Source organism: Strix aluco, chromosome 13 (genome assembly GCF_031877795.1).
Source record: "Strix aluco isolate bStrAlu1 chromosome 13, bStrAlu1.hap1, whole genome shotgun sequence".
In the NCBI taxonomy this organism is placed as follows: domain Eukaryota; kingdom Metazoa; phylum Chordata; class Aves; order Strigiformes; family Strigidae; genus Strix; species Strix aluco.
Window position 1 is genome coordinate 5,863,584 of NC_133943.1, and position 20,252 is coordinate 5,883,835.

General features: G+C 42.9%; 1 protein-coding gene across 6 annotated transcripts in view; it reads left to right on the forward strand.

The window, feature by feature from the left end:
- Positions 1–9,782: 9,782 nt before the first annotated feature.
- The window catches only part of CNOT6 (CCR4-NOT transcription complex subunit 6), a 34,454-nt gene continuing 23,984 nt past the window's right edge, over positions 9,783–20,252 (forward strand). For 2 of the 6 annotated variants that reach the window (XM_074838225.1, XM_074838230.1), the window contains exon 1: positions 12,271–12,437. The gene's annotated coding sequence lies outside the window, so the exon portion shown is untranslated. Of the gene's footprint in view, positions 9,806–12,270; positions 12,438–13,501; positions 13,699–14,159; positions 14,540–20,252 lie in introns of those variants that run through there. The other 4 variants (XM_074838227.1, XM_074838228.1, XM_074838226.1 and 1 more) reach the window with 4 other exon arrangements.

Consider the following 20,252-nt stretch of genomic DNA (forward strand, 5'->3'; position numbering starts at 1 on the left):
GTATCTCCACCATATAGGGTGGACTTGCTCTGAATTAATGTTCTCCCTAGCCCCCATCTATATCTAATAGCAGGACACTGTATGTGAGCTATCAGCTGCCTTGGCCGACAGCCAGTGAACTGCCCAGCAGAAAGCCAGAGCCACAGGAGCTGGAGCTGATGCACAGCTTTGCTAAGATAGCGAAGGAGACAGCCTTTAGCCTGCTCACCCATCAGTAATGATATGAGCATCGTGTTCTTTGCCAAAATTAAGTGAAGCATCCCTTTAGTCTCTAGGCGTGCACACTTTCTCATTTTGGCTAGAAAACAGTGTCAAATGGTTGTCAAGGGACACGTTTAAGTATTGCACCATGTGAACCACCACCAAGGGGGGTTGAACGGCAGAGCTTCCCAAATCAGAGAAAAACATATGTGAGCTCAGTTGAACTTTCAGACTGAAGTGCCTCTGCTCCTGAATAAGGCTCTGCGACTTGTCTCTGAGCAATTCTATTTTTAATTTTTTTTAAAGACACAGCTTAGAAACAAAGTTAAAAATCATTTACACCACTAAGCAAAACCAGAAAGATTGTCCCAGTCCCACCTTCATGCTAATGTTGATTCACAGCTTGGGTTCTGCTGCTGCGAGCCATAAAAGATGCCTTACAAGGGAGGGAATTTTAGTAGAGGTGCAGTCCTCATCTGCCCCAAGTATGAGAAGATGGAGGGGAGACTCAGGTTTTTGGACTTGTTTACAGAGCTGAGCACCATCCTGCACATCCATGTCCCTTCTACAATTAATAGCATGTTCCCTGTCGCACTGAAATTAAATAAGAAATTGCTGACCAGCCTGTCGGGGACATCTCTAATAGCATGAGCCATCTGCACTCCTGCAACGGGTGGTTCCTCTCACGTCACCACAGTGAAGGTTACTGGCAGGACACCCAGTCTACGTTAGGGCTTGTTCCCAGAGCTTTCCTATCATCCTGTCCTGAAGGGAATTTTACTTACAAACACTGATATTTCTGCAAGCACCACCCTTCAGAAGTAGCATGTTGCAATTACCCATCAGAATCTGGCACAGTTTGACCAGTAACTTCATATCAGTTGCTACTTCTACATTCACTTATTTAAGAACAAATAAGTCATCGCTAGCAACCCCTCTTCTCCTCCACTTAAAATGCATCTTTCATAAGATGGTTTACTAGCTAGTCATTTTTTTGCTGTAAACTTCAGAAAAAATAACTTAGAAACATGCAACCTCATTGAGGAACCATTCCTGCTATTAACATTTACTATGTGATTTACCCGCTGACTGGGATATAAAATTAATCTCCATTTTTCTGGAAAAGTTGGGATTTGGCTCAACTACAAGAAAACAGGAGTACTGCAGTGATAATTCATCTTCTAGATTATCCAGATGAGAATTAATGAGGTTTTACTGGTAAAAGTTTAATGAAAGGTAATATTGCCACATATTGTAATAAGCACCTGCCTGAGACAGGTTTGCACTGAAAAACAGATGACACAGTAACTACAGTGTATTGAGAACTAATTTAAACTACAGAACAAACTTCTGGAAGATTTGGAAGTCTGGCCAGTTCCTTGGAGAATTGTTACTTTTTCTACATTCATGTTGGGAATGGGATCCCAGCTTGCTGCTGTAGAAGAAAAGTTCTGGCTTGTCAGAATCAAGACATAAAACCTCAAACACAATTTAATCACAGTAGGCTTATAGTTCAATCCTGAAAAAACCTAAACAGTTCAGAATAAGCAGAGCCAAGTTGGATCACATATTCTTTTGACAGCATCCATTTCCTGTAGCATAAAATGGTGGCATTTCTGCTCTCACAACTATAAATAGATATATACAAATATAATAGATTAGATGTATAACATTTTTAACATGACCAGCTACACCTGAAAATACATGCCACGTAGGAGGGTTAAGCCTCCTGGTACACATCAGCTGTGCTCTGGCCTAGGTCTGACAAGGAAAGAACTCGGTCATTATCCCAGTGGCCAAACTGCAGATGTTGTTGTCCAGATGTGGGCGCTTTTAAAGGCAGTCTGAAAGCAATTATAAACCCAGTCAAATGAGAAACCTGAGGTTAGGTCGCCTTAATTTCATTTAAGACATTTCATTGAAGCTCTGCTTTTCAGGCCACAGCAGACTGTCATAACATGTAAGTTAATTATGAAAGTCCAGTTATTAAAAAAAAACCCACAAGTTTGCAGCTTTATTGGAGCTGAAATATTTCCAAAGTGAGCAGTAAATAAAGTGTCTGTACTAAATAAATCACGGGATGAATATATTATCGACGTATGGATTAACTGGGCTGAATGCTTCAAAACTACATCTGCGTCTTTGTCCAGTCCCATGCAGATGTTCACACCAGGCCAATACAAAGCACCACCTTATCAGAAAAACTTACAGGAATATTTTGTCCAAAATATCTTACATTGCTCCTGGTGATGTACAGATCGTAGGGAAGAGGGCTCTCAACATTTTATCTGCCGGCTGGAGGGCAGACTCAACCAAGTGGCCAGACCCTGTCTGTTTGAAACACTGCCTCAGCTATCATCTCACCTCTGGGGAGAATTTTGGGCTGGAAGAGACTGTTTCCTTTCAGCAGCACTGCTAGCTGATGCAACCAGTTTAATTTGGCTTTCCCATGCAGGTACGCACTGTTTTAGCTCACTGCTTTTCCCAGCCCCGGTGCTCTGCTTGCTCAGCACTACCTGCATGCTTCCACAGCAAATTTATCCTGCATGGGATTACAGAGTCAAGCCAAGACAAGCTCTTTTGGAAACACGGCAAAGTAGCTCATGGAGGAAAAGTGTCTCTAGAAATGTCAGAGTGGAAGGGAAGGGCTTTAGCTTTTGTGGAAAAACTCGGAAGCAAGCCAAGTGCTCATCGTCTTTGGGAGGAGTCTTCCTGCCCATACCCCTTTTTATAAAATAAGAAGCTTTGCAAAGCCTAATTCTTTAAAAAAAAATAGAAAGTGATGAAATGAACGTGTGCTACCACCTGCTGTCCATTATTTGCAAGAGCAGCCTCCTCAGCACGGTCTGGCACTGGACGGTCTCTCCACAGCTCGGGCAGCGCTGAGGCCTGATGTCCCACTCCTGCCCCAGCACAGGCTGTCTGTGCAGGGACCGCCTCAGCGGCAGGGAATAGCCACCCCGAAGAGAAACGGGCTCAGATTTTGTTGAATTATGTTCAATAAAGAGCAGCATCGAGGAGAATTAGGAGACGAGGTTAAAGGGAAGGCCAGAAAGGTGCCCAGGCTGGAGCAGTTTCATATAGATGTCAGATCCACGGACGAACATGGAGGTACCAAGATGGAGAAAACAGCGATGGCAGCTCCACACACCCACGTCCTGGGCACTCTCCTGGGGTCTGTCATCGCCTGCTGGCCCATCGCTGACGGGCTGCTGCTGTTACAGACTGTAATCATGGCAAAAAACCAGCAGAAGATTCACCAAATAAATACGGGTTTAAGTAGACAAATTTCTGTACAGGTCACTTCACTTCCACACATCCTCACCAGGTCATTGACTCTGAACTAGCAACACAAATCTGAAGCAATAAATCACCTAAGGCTGGCAAGAATAATGATCCAGAGCTCACAAATACAAAGAATGTATCTAATCTTTTTCTGTTGCCGTGGTGAGCAAACAGAGTGTGCCCGGCACATTAGGCAGCAAAGGTCCAGGCTCCTCTTGTGTTAATGTATTACCCATAATTATTTGTAAAATAAAATGGAGACCAGTGGAGTCAGTCTAGGTACTCACCATTCACTGCGGCCAAAGGACTCCCAGGAATTGTTACCCTCCCAAAGTCTTGACAAGTAGGGACTTAAAGGAGGAAAAAAGATCTGCTTCCAACTGTTATTACCAGAACCACATACATTCTGAACCCATGGTTACACATAAGATCTTACAGGAGAAAAAGAATGGAAGAAACTTCTGGACACATCAAAAATCCACCTTTATCCTTCTCAGCCTGTGCAGAGGCTTTTGTGTCTGTAAAAGCCCTGGGCATCGAAGTTACACATCTCAAAGTCTTTACATCTGCTTCTTTTACAACATGTCACTGGTGCCACCAGTCCACGGTGCCTCTCGTCCAACACCTTCAAAACATGTCTACAGCTAATTAATCAAGCACACTGTTTTACAAAGGTTAAATGAATTAATCCCTCACATACAACACTATATAGCTGAGCAGCAAACTTCAAACACAAACTCACTGGAGAAGACGTTGCAGATTTGTCTCAAACAGCCAGTGTGCTCCGCTCTGCTGGCAGAGATCACGCATTCAACATTTATGAACAAGCAGTTGGGAAGGATGTTACCTTTTCCAAGAACGTGTATGAAAATAAAGTGTGGCTAAATTTAATTCATAAATTACTCAGATACAACATTTTGACCAACTGCAGCAGAAGGTTTGATTGCAGCAGGGATTTCACCAGTAACTTCCCTGGCCTTCCCAAGCCTGTTGCAGTTTGCTCTGAAAGCAAACCTACACTGGGCTGGTTTGGAAGTGATCATTTCCACAACCACATTTACCCCAGTTTTATCTGAAACCATTTCTGTTCAGCCAACGTGCTGGAGCAGTAACTACCAAGGAATAAAAAGGCCAATCCAGCATTAGTGTAAAGTAGAAAGGCAAAAGTTACTCAGAGAAAAAACAGAAAGGGGAGTAAGTTAATGGCAATCCAGGCTTTACAAATATGTTTCAAGGGCTCTTCTCTTACTTTCCATCTGCCATAAAGAGAAGAAAGAAACAATTTGTGGTGAAATAAAAATGAGCAAAGGAAGAAAGTAACATATGTTCTAAACCCTTTTTTTTCCCCCTGAAACCTCGATGGCATTTCTCTCCCGCAGCACTCCACATCTATCTGTAGGCTTGAGCCAGTGAGCGGATGCTGGGTTACTTCACTCTCTTAGCATGAACTCGTACTCCTTGCTATTCTCAATCTGTCACATTCAACAATCACATGCGAAAATGACTCAGGCTGCCAGTTGTCTCCGTGTTGTGCTCGTTGAGCATTTGCCAGTTCCTCAGGAGTAGGCTTGATATTGAAAGCCACACTTTTGGAAACGTGATTTAGCCTGAGGCTGCTGCATTAGGCTCAGACATTTTGATTTTTGTCCTACAACTTCTTGTTCTTCTTTTTAATCTCACAGCCCAACAGTTCTGGACACAGAGGAAACAATGGCAGGTCAGATCAGTGGCTCACTCAACCTGGCATTTCGCCCCAACTGAAGGCATTTATTCAAAGCGCCTAATATTTTGGAAGGAGTGGAAAAACCTTTAATGCACCACACCAATCACCAGCTGTAAACGTTGGACAAATTGTCCTTCTGTCACCTGCAGTGATCACCTGAGAAGCAGGCAATGATTTTCATCTTCTTCTGAGCAAAGACCGTTTTGTGGTGCAGCCTTTTAGCCAGCATGGCTATAGACACTGAGTCAACCCCCTCACCCTTGCAGCAGTGAACACCCTGTGTTTGTTCAGCTCACTGAGGTATCCCAGTGCTTGGAAACAAACCTCTTCCAGTTTTATAATCTCAGCTTCAATGCCTGCCTTCAAAGCCTTCAAAACGAAATTACAGCCCCAACAACGCGTACTGTAGCCTCCACTGACTACGGGGGCAGCCTACGGTGAGCAGCTCACAGACACGTACAATATATGCCCACGTTTATTTTGGCGAATCCCAGCCTGGTGTGTCCCAGAGCAACGGACCCAGCTCTGCAAGAGGGAAGCACTCTAATGTGTAGCTCCATGAGAAGCTGCCAAGTTTTAGTATTTAATTACTTTGGCTGTGTTGGTCTTTCACCCAATACTATGTTGTCTCCCCTCTCTGCAAACCCAGTGTCCTAAGGAAAGTATTTTGCCAATTCAGATAATATAGAAATATCCACACTTAAATACTAGCCACATTTATTGTCGTTTTGTATTTTTTGTGTAACTACCAATGAAAAAAAAATATTAGCGCCTATGATAGCCTCATGATTAAAGTGTACTTTATAAGTTCAGTGGAGGTTTCTTTTCCCCACTAGAGACTGTCCTTAGCCAAAACTCTTCAGATAAATAATGATCTCCTATATGAAACAATCAGCAGTGAGGACATTTAGCATCTTGGAAATGTGTAACAGGTAGTAAAATTGAGATTATGTATAACCGTAATTGGAAATTGTATGAAGTCACTTACTGTTACGTAAGTAAAATTTGTACCTAAGGTTTGATGCAAGAAACGAGAAAATTAAAGGGATTGATTCTAAACTCTTCACGCCACCATTTTATTGTTATTCGAAGTAGTTAAAATGAGTTACTAATATACAAAAAGTAAAAAATAAATCACTCATTCCATCTCTCAAATATGAAAAGTAAGGTCATAGGACTGATAAACGAAGCTTGCAACATCTTCTAATAGTGTAGCAAATGGACTTAATATTCAAGAAGCCTCCATAACTTCCCCCAATTACATAGATAGCTGTCTGAAAGCATACGGTTTGTGTAAAGACTGCATATACCATATGCACATATCACTTCACTTGCCACTGAAACAGTTGTGTCATGGGTGGAATGTGGCAACTCTACCCACACACAGTAATGTGATACAACAGATGAAGATAGTGGAAAGCCGTGAAACTGCATGGAGAAATTTAAGTAGATTGAGTCCATCTCTACTTCAATGGGAATTAGATCAGGGCCCAAATGAGAATTTATGCATGACAGCTGGATTATCATATATATTTCCTGAAAGACAGTACCTTTATAAACTGAAGAGTTCCATAGTGTCACACTGGAGCGTAAGTTCATTTTTTATTAAGAGAGAAACCATCATTTTGTAATTCATGGTAATTTCCTCCAGGACATAGGTCTCCTTAGTTATCTCTTTTGAGTCTTGATCCTACTTAATTTGCAAGGTATGAGACTGCAGCAGGGACAGCTTAGCGTATATTTGAGTTATAGTCCCCATATATTCTGGTTCATGAGCAAGAAACAGTGCAATCATGAGAGACCCAATTAAGCTAAAAGTTCAGCAGTCTTCCATTTCAGTGAACTATCAGGCGTCAAATGATTATAGTATTACTGCATTTTCTTACACAAGAAAAACCGCACACCCTCTTTCTTTAAAACCATGCCCAAGTGGCAGTACCCTGCCTATCTGATCCGTGGTGTGAAATCCTGGCACTCCTGAAGGCTGGAGCTTCCTAGCAGTCGTACGAAACTAAATCAGACATGCAGTGCCACGGCAGGGGGAAGCTTTACAACGCAGGAGCACAGATGGGATCAGCTTGCAAGTAAATATGTTTCTGTTGCTAGAGGAAAGCGTAGAAAGCAACAATGAATAAAGATGAAAAATGGGATGCTGACAGAAGAAGGGAAAAAACCCGCCAAAATGGGTACAAAGAGAAGAGGATATGGTAGAAAGAACCAAAAAGCTGGACAGGTAGTTTGAGCAGCTGACTTTCCACTAATGAGAATCCTTCCATCTTACATCAATAACGCCGTTATTTGGCATTTAACCTCCCAGTTGTGACTCCGTAACTGGGCATTCAAGTACTTCATAGCAATTTTCACTGTTTGCTCACATACATAAAAGCTCTTGCTGTGAAAGGCAAAGCCTTGTGCTCCTTTTGCGCTGCTTTGAATGCAACAAGGAGCTCTGCCCGTGTAATGAATACATGCAGGTCGTACCTTTTACTTATTCTTTCATATCATTATTTTAGTTTTAATACAAAAAGATGGTCATCTTCTTGGAGAAAGGTAACCAAGAGCTGGAGAAGTGATTCTAGAGACAATAATTTGTAAGAATCAACCTGCACCTAAAAAATTACAGTGAGGAAAACAACATCATGGTTCATAATTCCAGCTTCTTATCAGTGTTCAGATTTTAATATTTGATTAGGAGAAGTAAGAATTATGGTATTCTTAGATCTGTTACTTCACTACTACAGTACAGCACAAATGTACACACTAGAAAATATTAATGCCTAAATGCTCCACAGACCTGCAAGCTTGAGGTAGAGAACGAGATTCAATACACATTCTAAACTGTTACAATCCTGACAACAGATCAAATATCTAAATAATTATAATAGTCATCTAAACATGGCATAAAGCATCTCAGATGGTGGCAGAGTTAAGTAGTAGTATCCATAACTGGCAAAAAGGAGTTAGAAATTCTTCTCTCACTATGGAAGCCTTTATAGTAAATGCAGATATTTCTAGAAAGAAAGCTTTTGATCATATTCAACTTTTTTAAGTACTTTTTTGTACAATTAAGTACATTTTTGTGTAACAATGCATATTACAGCAATGCTAAGGCTGCAAAGCCCTTACCTACAAATTGTGCCATTCCAGGATTAAAATTCCTTAATTCAGCCATGTTGTGGATACGCATAAGGGGAGTTTTCAATTACCTCTTTACATACAAGTCTTCTGGAAACCACTGAACTCCATTCCATGCAGAGGAAAGCAGGAATATTAATTTCTTCAATGCTTTTTGTTTTCAGGAGCTTTCACTGTAGTTTTAATGCTCGATAAACATCAAAGATTTATCTTTACTATCCAACTGTGACAGAAGATGCTCTTACATTAACTCGGTAGATGAAGAACAGGCCATAAAACTTAAGGCTGAAATCATTAAGCGTGCAATGATTTCAGATGTACAATATGAGTGCTCCAAGTCCTCATTTTTCAGAGTACCTATCATTTTAGGAATATCCCATGTTCAGAGCAGTGATCCCACTGATTTCAATAGCCATGGAAGCTACCTTGCAGTTCTGATCCCTGTCTCTACCTGGATATATTGAAAATGTAGACCATAATTAAGTTCTGCTGCCCTATTTGAGATCCCTCTCCTCCTCCCAGTTACTCCCTTCTTTCCTCCTCATTATCTCCCCTGCTTTGCCATAACTCTGCTCTCCTCCTCTGTTTCATTTCTTGCCTCCAGTTACCTTGTTTTTTTCACATTTCCTGGGCACAGAAGTCAGGGGAGCAGAGAGGACTGAGCCTTGCCTTGTTCACCTCTTCTGTAACCCCAGACACGAGAGCTTTTACAAGCCATGACAGCTCTGTACCTGCTCTCTCTCAGGATGGGATGATGTCTCTTCAGCTCACCCACCATGTATGAGCCATGCAAGATGAAGGACACATCTTTTACCTCAAATAATTTAGAAGTCAAACAAGCCTCTACTGTACAACCGCATATAGATATTTCAAAAGAGTACAGCTGCACCAAATTTGGCAATTTAAACAAAGCAAAAAGTACCATAGCTCAGCCACAAAGACAGCTCTCTACCACAAGTTTCACATCCCTCTGTCAGTGCACGGAGGCAACAGAACCTCAAACCAGCTGTAAGTGTTGGTAAGAGGGACCAAGCAGCCCTCCCCGAGCCCTCCCAGGCACACACCCCAGCTCCTGCTTGGATGTACGTGTGAAGAGGGGAGATGGCAGGGGTGTTAAGAGTTTTTAAACTACTCATAGCAAATACTTCTATCTCCAGGTGTAAGGTCAGAAAGGTTGTGGGACATTGACCTTCATTTTGTGGGGACACATGGTTGTGTGTCGCAAGCAAGATGTGCCCCAACTGAAGCCTTATTCCACAGCACAAGAAGGTATTTTTGTTTTAGGGTTAATGAGTGAAAACTTACACTCAGAACATGGTAAATTTAACATGGTGTTTTAAAAAGTGACTAATTTCTGCTCTAATCTGATTGTCCTTCACAGCAGAACTGCCCTGAACTCAGGACAACGGCACTCCATGCGACACGGCAGCTCCTGAGACGTATGGAAACTGTCATGATCAGGTAAAAGATTAATGGGAAGGGGTCTCTCTTGATTGATGAATCTGTGACCTTGAGCAACAAGAGCACTTGCACGAAGTATATCTGCCCTGCCAGACAGACAAAATGAAAGAGGCTCATATTACACTCTCAGATCTCATTAAGCACCCAGACCAGAAACACCGATACTGGCACTGACCATCTGCTCCAGTGTTTGCCTGGTTACAGATCTGATAACACTTACAGGGAGCAAAAGTTAATCATATGTACAGATGAGCAACAGCACTTCTGCACAGGAAATTCAGTGAAGCATAACAGTTTCTAAAAAAAACACCCCCATACCTGTTTTTACTTCATTCTGTTGTTTCAAACCACATAGGCAAGCTGGCAGTTCAAAGAAAAATTGTTGACATAAAAGGCCATAACTTTAGACTCTTCAAATATTGCTGGTTTTAATAACCTGTAAAGTTATCAGAAAGTTGATTAACTTGAAGTCTGCCAAATTGCTGGGATCTCCTGTTAGTTTATATAATGGGCAATAATACAGAATTATTTTTTAATTTCTTTTAAATTAGTTCCTCTAATGCTCTTTTTGCTTATCTGTTATTTGAGAATTACTAGTATTTTCTGCCATTAGTTCTCCATTTGCAGTGATGAAGGCCCTCGCCAGTAGACCCTTCCAAGTCTACTGTAATATTACCCCAGCATCCATCCCCGAGGAATGAAATTTCCCTGCAAGCATTTTTTGAGAGACTTATGATCAGCTGAATTTTCTTTGCTGAGCAGCAATTCCTGGAAAATCCTGCAACGTATTCAAAGACTTTCCTACTGCTTTTGGAGAATTAGCTCTGAGCAAAATGATATAGTCTACCGAGGCCATATCTGACCTAGAAAGTATTAACTGAAGAATGTGTGGGACAGCTGGTTATCGGAAAGAAAAGACATGCAGTGCAGGAGAATGACATGTAGAGCTACTCGAGTTAGTTCTGAATGACTGTCAGCTCTCCAGAGCCAGCCAAGCCCAGGAAGCAGATATGGCTCTTCTGCCAGAGCCCGTGCCGCATCCCGTAACGGAGCTAGCTCAGATATCCCTAGCACAGGACTGCACCATGCAGCGAGGAGATAGTTTATCATCCGAGAGCATTTCAGATACGTGATATGATAAGGCTGAACAGAAATCTGAAATATAGCAGGATTATTTCCAACAAAGTGCCCAAGGGCTCAGCCTTTCAACGGAGGATGTTCTGCGATCGGGTTTGGTACACAGCGTGCCACGGTCATCTTTTTCAAAGTGCTGCGCCTGTTGATGGTTGGTGGTGGTGCTCCTCAGAAGCACGACCAGGTGCCATCCTCCTTTAAATTATGTTAAAAGAGAATGCCTTATCGCACAACAGTGTGAGTGCCATTTATTTCCAGCTACGTATCCAGTTATACCTAAACAGATGAGGCTTCAATTCTCATTTAGCTTCCCTAGTTCAGAAATAGGGTTGTGTATCTGGGATAAAGTCTTTTTCTTTACTATTCCTTTCAGTGAGGTGGTGCATACCAAGCGCACGTTTGCTGCCACATCACCAATGCTTGAACATTTTAACTCTCTGAAAATCAGACGGAAGCCTTCATTAGGAAGTCATTATTATGATTTTGGCCAATACACCACCACGAATGGCACTTCCCCACCATCACTTCATCTAGCACCTCTCGTCTTACTGTAAAGTCTTGTTGCACAGGGGCAGTAGTAACACCACATAACAAGAATGTCCTTTATTTTTCCAAATATCTTGGTATGCATCCATTAACTGACTCGAGAGAAAATTACGTGAGCCGTTATCTGAGTTTCACAAAGGTGCTGATGGCAATTCCGGTGGCCATTTCACGGTAAACACTGTGCCAATGTCATAGCAAAATAGTGCCCCAGATCCTTTGCTATCAAAGACACGTAGAAAAGATCTCCTCTTTCCTAAAAAGCGTTCAGCACACCATCCACCTTTCGCCTGAGCACGTCCACTGCAAGTTTGAGAGTTCCTGATCCGGACTTTTGCAGGAGAATTTAAAGTTCTTTTTCAAACAAGCGACTATTTAAATTAGGCTTCTGAGCTCCTGCTAGAAACCGTTTCCCTGCGATATACCGTTTATACTGGTTTTGTGTTTTACGATACAGCTGACGCGTTACTTTCCCCCACTTTTCTGCCCCCCTCCCCGATTCCTACAGGGGTACCCCAAAACACCCCGCCAAACGCCTCCCCGCACCTTTTATCACCCCCCCCCCCGGCCCCTCTACCCCTTGCCCAGCTCCGCCGCAGCCCCCCCGAGCCCCTCTGTTCCCCCCACCCGCGGTTGCCCCCCGAGCTCGCCCCGGCCTCCCACCCCGCGTTCCCCTCCGCAGCCGCGGAGCGTGCGCGGAGTACGGGCGGCCTGGGCAGGCGGGGCGGAGGGAGAGGAGGAGGAGGAGGAGGAGGAGGAGGGAGGAGGAGGAGGAGGGCCGGCCCGCCCGCAGCCGCTGCCGCCGCCAGCGCCGCCATGATGCTTGTTTGCTTTCAATGAGTGTGAGGAGGAGGCGGGGGGGAGCTGCTCTCCCGTCCGGCCCGCGGCAGGAAACAAAGAGCCAGGCAGGCGGCGGAGCGAGGGCGGCGGGGGGACGGGGATGCTGCAGCCACAGGTAGGGGCGGCCCCCGCCGCGGGGGGCGTCCGCGGCGCCTCGCCTCGAGGGGGGGCTCTCGCTCGGGGGGGCAGTACTTGGGGGGGGGGTGTGCTGTGGGGGAAGGGAGCGGCGTTATTACGGCGGAGGGCGGGGGGAGCCTTCCTCAGAGTTCGGGCTGGGGGGGGGCTCCCCCGCGTTGTGGTGTTTGGGGGGTGTCATGGGGGGGGCGAGGCCCCTCTGGGCGTGAGGGGGCTCTAGGGAAGGGGCGGGGGGGTGGGGGGCGGCGCTGGAGGAAGCGCTGGGCCCCGGGCGGTTGTTGCTGCGGGGACGGCCGGGGGAGGCTCCGCGCCGCGGGGAAGCGGCTGGGAAATGGCCGGTAGCAAGGCGGGGGAAGGGGGCTCCGCCGGCGGGACCTTGCCCGGCCGCGCACCCCCGGCCGGAGGCCGGTAAACACCCACCCGGCGTGCGGGGGGGGAGCCGGGCCGGGCGGCGCCTCACAGGGAGCCCGGGTTTATTTGCATCGGGAAGGCAATTAAGAGAAATTAGTATAATGGGATCTGGAAGCCTGAAGTTTTTTTTTTTTTTCGTTGTTGTTGTTTGTTGTTTTTTCCTCACTGTGCAATTGAGTTTAAAATAATTAAACAAAGGCAGAGGGAAATGACATCAATCTGGTAATTGCCCGTCCACCCTCAGCGCGCGGCTCCCCCCGCGCCTCTGCCTCCCCGGAGGCCGACGCGCCTCGCTGGGAGCGCACCGAGGACCGGCAGCGCTGCCCTGCTAGCGCCGCGCCTCTCCTGCTCCGGAAGGAGCTGCTGGCAGCCGCCCGCCCCGCCGGCAGCGGGAGCCGAGGCCTGGCTGGCGCCGGGGCCCCGGAGCGGCCCTGGCTCGTTCCGGCGGAGGGAAACGGCGAGGCAGGCGCGGGGGGGTGATTGCCAGCCGCGGCGGCCAATGGGGGAGCGCGGGAGGCGGGCCGGGCGCCGGCACGTGAGGCCGCGGGACAGACGCATGCAGGGATAAACAGAGGGGAATGGGGGCGGGGAAACGGCGGGCTCGGGCGGCAATCGGTCCTTGATTGAGCTAATTAGGGGGGATTGTTGTCGTCTTCCTTCGAGTCTGGGGCAGGTGGGTAGGGACTGAGCACCTGAACCGGGCGCGGAACTCCAGCGCCGTGTAGGAGCTCCCGCGCTCCGTGATCTGCCGTCGCGCTCACAGGACAGCGCTTCTCATTTAGAATTTTATAGAGAATTTTAAGCCTGGGATCAGACAAGGCTTTAGAAAAGTAGGTATATGTGCACCTGTTTCTATCTTGATATACTTATGGATTGTGAACACGTATTCTATGAGCAATTTTTCCACACACATTAAAAATTCATACAAAACCTACTTTGCTTTGTGTAATATAAGAAATACAGTCAGAACAAATACAGTAAAACCAGAGGCTTTGTTGTGTTTGTTTTTTTAATACCGATACCTGTGTTTCCACAAACGCATAAAAAATTGTATTACTGAAAATATAACTTCACAGACAGGTATTTGCTTTGTAGCTAGTGTTGCAGATCTTCTGGTTTTTCATTTGATTTCTGGGGCTTGTTTTCTTAATCTAGATGTCGCCACAATGGGTAACTAATTCAAAATTCAAGGGATTAAGAAATACCTGTGGTATTTGTCTGGCTTAAATACAAAGATGTGCAAGTGTTGACTGGTAATTGTATTGTGTCTTGCATTTTTTTTTCATTCTAGAGCAGGTCCCGTAATTGGGAATTTATCAACATTTCCACTGGGGTAATTTTACAGGATTATCCGCCCTCTGTTCTTCCTGCTGGTTCATCTGGACTCTGTGGAGTTTGCTGCTAGCAATGAAGCCTTCTGTGGGGGTTTATTCATGCTATTACTGAAATGGAGCCCTTCGCATTTGGATTAACTCTTTGTTCACTTTTCACCTGAATCGCTTGGATTGTTCCATTTATAAAAAGGATACTACCATGCATCTCTTTTCTGTTTGCGTTTTGAAGTTGAACTCTGAATGCGGTCTTGATGTGTTCAGGCTGTTTACTTTGCTTGAATTTTAGAGGAAGAACTGAAATACAAAGATAGATGAGACTGTAATACTGCATGGGCAGGTAAATACTTCTGGTATTTTATGTATGAAGGCTTGAAAACACGTTATGAAGGGTTACAAATTGAATGAGCATAGTATCTCTTTAGGTAAAAATCATTAAGATCAGGCTGTACTAGATAAATAGGAAGACAGTTCTTTCCCAACGCATGAACAAAAGCATCTACTTTTAAAAGCATGGCAGCATAAATAAAAACGGTCCTGTTAATCTGTCACCTAAAAGCTAAGTTTTTTTGTTTGTAGTGCAGTGTGTGGTCTTGTTTGGGTTACCACCTGCCTAGGAGGCCGGGAGGTGAACCACAGTTCCTCCTTCCAGTTGTGCAGCACCTGCTACAACAGGCAGTCCATGTTGCAGGGGCCCTGGTTCTGTTTGCTAACAGACTGTTGAGTTTTGAATTATTTTCCGGTTTTGTCATGTAATTTTGGCTGTATATGTGCAGTCTGTACCATTACATCTCTGGCCCAAATGGCGCCGCATTAAGCAAAGATTGTACACAGCTGGTATCTTTATGAATGAAGATGCCTTTCAGTCTTCAGAATTGAAAGAATGTACAGGAATTGTCACTTATTTCCTTAGGGTTTTTCTGATCGGAGAAATATATAGTATTCAGAAGCTACAGTTGCATATGATGAGCTTGAAAAATCTGCCACTGACCTGAAAAACCCACAAGAATAATCTCAACAGACCCTACCTCTAGATTTTAGTCCTAGTTGCATGAGACAGAGGTTAATGCTTGGCCTGTTGCATTCAGTGCATCTGGGTTTTTTTAATCCGTATACTGAGATTTTACACTACTTTCAGTGTCAAAATACTGAGATTACTGAATCCAGTCTAAATTTAGGCTTCTTCATGGTGTAATTTTGAAAGCTTTATACATAAATTGCTCAAACTGAATCACTGCAGGGTTTCATCTGTTTTGTATTCCTTCTTCAATGTTGGTGCTTTACACTTGGAAGTGTGATTATTGTACAGTATCCTGCAGGATTATTAGCATTGTATTAAGTGACATCATTTATGTTCCTACATTGAAATTGGGTTGAGGAAATCCACTGAACAGGGAAACTTGGCATAAACTTGGGGACCCGCACTCACAATTTCTACATGAAGCGATTTCTGCAGTTGAGTTTACAGATGCTTAGGCAGGTCCCATAGAATAAACTGTTTAAATGCTTAACGTGTACTTTTGACCTACTAATTACACTTCCAAGATGGTGCTTATTTAAAAAAAAAAAAAAATTGGCAACAACTCAATTTTTTCTTTTGTAAGACTGCAACATGAATCCTTTTGTTAATGCCTCAGAGGGCTCTTTTTAAGTGAAAGTGTCAAGGAGGGACTAGGAGCAGAAAATATATACATAGCTGTTTACTTTAGAACTTAAAATACTTGCTGTTAGTATTCAGATTTATGCTATAATGAAGCTCTGCAGGAAGAGATTGATTTGGGGTTTGGGTTTTTTTTTTTGACTGGGAAGTCCGTTAAGTGTGTTTATAGAGGCTGCCACCTAGATGTTGGGATCACAGCCTGGATATTTTGATGTCTCTCTTGTGTGCCTTAGTTCATGTTCCTGATACGCAGCCTTTATTCCACAAGTGGAGTGGCTTCCTACCTTGAGACCATCCTAAAGTGCCTATACCATTTTATAATACCAGTATCTCCAAGGTCTCCTTCCGCTCGTTGAGTTTCCCCCTTTCCTTAGCAAGGCAGCAGTTTCAGTCTGAAGACTGGGGGTTTCTAGAACATGATGAAGCAATCTGCGTGGTAGCTTATGTCATTAGGGCATTGACCATTATATTATGGTCATCTTGCCATAGTTAGGAGACCATGAAGTATACTGTAGTTTGGTATACTGTATATTACAAATAATCTGTGCATCTTTACTGCTTGACCTATTTTGGAGTACATTGATGAGTGAGGTGTGGATCCTGCAAGTTGATCTGATTTAAATGGCGCTCCACAAAAGTGTATCTCTGCATAGATCAGTTTGCAGAGTCTGGGATCAAAAAAAAACTTTTAAGCACTGGCTGCGCTTCAGAGACAGATCCTTTCGTGTGCTTTTTGGAACAAAACCCACGTTGAATCGACACCTACAAAGACAGGAAGGCTTGAAACTAAACTAAAACATCTAGGTTTAAGTGTGTACTGTCTGATGTGTATCACCTGTCAGAACAAGGAGATGGCATTGTAATGGCTAAATAATAAAAAGTATTAAGATGGTTTATGTCAAATTCTGACCATTAACACTTTTTAGTATTCTTTTAAAGACGTTTTAACAGATGTCCACCCAACAGAAGAGCTTTGCCTGACAAAGCAAAGGTCCTGTGGACTAAGAGGAGTTTCAGTGCTGCCTTGATCACAGCTCCTCTGTAAATAGAGTACTTTCAGGAACAAGTAATCTGTATGAAGAATAATTAAAACTGAAGAAATCCTTGCTTTGCTGAGGAACATCATGAAAGATCCACCTCTGGAGATATGAGAATTGATTGTACAGTAATTGTCAGTCATGGCATAAATGCTTTCTATGTGGAGAGCAATGGGCTAGATCACCCCATGGTTTCTTCTGCTATACTAGGTCAGAACTTTTGTGGTAGAACTTGGAAAGCTGCTACTTTGGTTGCTCATTAACTACGCATAATCTATGTCAGTACAGCCATTGTTGGAGTAACACTGAAAACCAACCAGTGACATGGCTGGAGCGGTGATACTTTTTTTAAAAAAAATAAATCCCACTTTCTTAGCTGGGTATCATCGGTTTTCAGCATTGCCTCACAAACAGCTGCATCAACACAATGGAGAGAGGTGATGAAGTGGAACATGGGGACAGGAAAGAAGTCTCAAGTTGGCTTTGTTGTGCAAGAGTGTGGTTGTGGAACAACATTCTCAGGCTTGTTGGTTTAATTTGAAGTAAAAACAGTCTATGAATAGGCTGGTTGCTTTTATCAGGATGTGGCTAGATGAACTAGAGCATGAACTGTGTGAACAAGGTCTGTAATATCCTGAACTTCAGTTAGTTTAGCAGCTCTAATATTAACAAGCATTTAAATATCTAGAGATTGTTTTTTAGGAAGGCGAAGAGTTTTTTTTAAATTTAGATACTGACACCTCTTGTCAAGCTCTCGTTCAGATCTGTAGCAGGAATGCTGAAAATGAGCTCATGTCCAAACTTCATTTAAAATAGCTAGGTTCTCTCTTACTCCTAAATTCTACTGCAAGGCTAAGAGAATAATGTTTTTTTGTGGTGACTTCATGTTTTCAGCCACAAAACAACAGAAATGTGGTCAGTATTCTGCAGACGCATAAAGGAAAATGTGGTAAGGAACGTTGTGGAATACGTGCCAGTATTTAGAATAGCTACTGGCTTGGACCGAGATAAGAAATTGTGCAGCAGTTACTCTAAACAAGGATTAATGTTCCATGTATAGTGAAGAATCATAACTAAATTGTCAAATATGACTGGACACAGCCAGTGGAGTGAGAGTTGGTATTGTATTAATGTTTTTGAGTGTAAGACCATTCTCATTAGCTTTCTGAAGACGTTTGTAGGTGAAGTTTTTAGGCCTTGGTCTTACTGCCTATCTGCATTTTTAAAACATGAAGCTGAATGTTTTATGACAGAACTCTTCCTTTTAAAGTTAATCTTTTAGGTTCTATCTTACAGTATATAATTATGTAATGCAAGTGAATTCTTAAAGTAATTAGTGAACCTGACTGATCTTTTAATGCATTGGCATTTCAGAATACACTAAAATAGAAAATGCAGAAATCTGAATGTTGTGTAGTACTCGTTAGCTAGGCAAAGTGTTTCTAGGGATACCAGTTAAAGGTCAGCCTTTGCTTTGCAATTTGGTTTTGTGTTAATGTTTGTTTTGTATACAGCAGCCTTTTACTATAGGCATAATTACATACAATTGCTGATAATTAAGAACGATTCTAATCATCTGGACTATGCGCTACACTGAGAGCATTTGAACGTAGTATTTCTAATCATTAGATGTTGTGCAGGGTAAGGGGTGGGCATTTGAGTTCTTTATCATGAGTCAGATAAAATAGATCTATCTTGTAGGTCTGTCTAGAAAATGGAGCAGTCAAGGACCTCTATGCTGAATTGTGCCTTTTGCATTCTGACCATTTTAGAGTTCTCTTTTGAACCCAAACTGGTCTTCATAGCAACTGAACATGAAAGTGAGAATTGCTTCTTTGCACTAGTGAAACTATGGTTAATAAGTTTTTCACATCTTCCAAATTTTAGGGGATTACATCTACACCATTAAAATACCAGGCTGCAGGTTGGTCATCAAATAGGAAACTGTGATTGCGAGTGGAGCGGAGGGGTGGCAGGTTGGTCAAGAGGAGAAGGAGAGGTTTGGAAAATGGCAATCTGCCTACCCCTGCCACACTCCTTGTAATCCACCAGTTTCATTTCTGTAAACAGGCAGTTAAGAAGGATGAAGAAACCTTTATTAAATTTGAAATACCTGCAGGACAAAAGTTAATAATATGGTCGTCTTAAAAATATGAATTGACTGATTTTTAGATTTAAAATTTAAAGCCTGATCTTGTTGGGGCTGTATAGCTCTATTGTCTAATCAAGTCCTCCTGATTTGAAAACAGCAAATATACTCTTTGGCATTCATGGCCCAGTTGATATGAACTGGGATGCTTTGTTTTTCTTAAATTTCAGAAGGGTTTTGTCTCATTTTAGTCAGCTTCGGCTAGATTAAGGGTTTTGCAGAACTTTTACAGCTTTATAGATTTTTTTGAAAGAATATTAAACCATATGTCAACTTCAGAGTTTTCTGTAGCAGAACTTATATATGCAAAATCAAATAACTCATCTGATTAGTCATATTCCAGATATACTCACATGAACTAATGTGTATTGACTTAAACAGTATCCTGTATTTATTATTACATAGTTGTAATGCATGTTCACATCCCACTGCATTATCTAAGTCTGAAAAAGAGGAAGGGTAACTTGTGGGTTTGTATTGGCAGTCATGTAAAACTCTAGTTTTAGAAGTCCTCAAAATATGATGAAGAAGCATTACTTCCCTGATGAAGCTATTAAATCTTAATATGCTAACAGCCACTAAAAATGTGATCCTACCAAGTGAAAAAAACCACTTGGAATGAATCAATTGACTTTCTGTTGACTCAACAGCACTTTAATTTTTTTAACTTAGATTATTCCAACATTAAGCTATAAATTGGGTTAAAGGGATCTTGATGCTTTCCCACATAGTTGAGCCTCTTGGGGGCAGGGAGTGTTTCAGGAGTCATTCTTGTGCTGCTCCCCTGTGCTGCTCCGGTGCTGCCTGGACACACAGCTGTTACGTACCATCCTTCCTCACACTAGGTAAAAGGAAATTTTTAATTTGCAGTATGTGTTCTGAAAAATGCAGGTGTTATCCTTTAGCTAATTTTCCAATTGGACTTTTCCTAGTCTTATTTTTTCGATTCTATATACTTAATACTGAAAATAGGTTTGTTTTTTTTTTTTCAGTAAGATCACTGTCATGTTTGCTGCCCGTGCATGATATAGACTGAGGATAAATATAGTCATTGACTCAACACATCAATTCAAGTGTGTAAATTCTGTAGGGACTGACCTTTATCATAAGCCTGTTCAAGCTTCTTTTGCTTTTTGTGTGAGAAGACAGATGTTGCATCTTGTCATCCTGGCCAGGGACAGTGTCTGTTTATGCAGGGTTGTTGCTT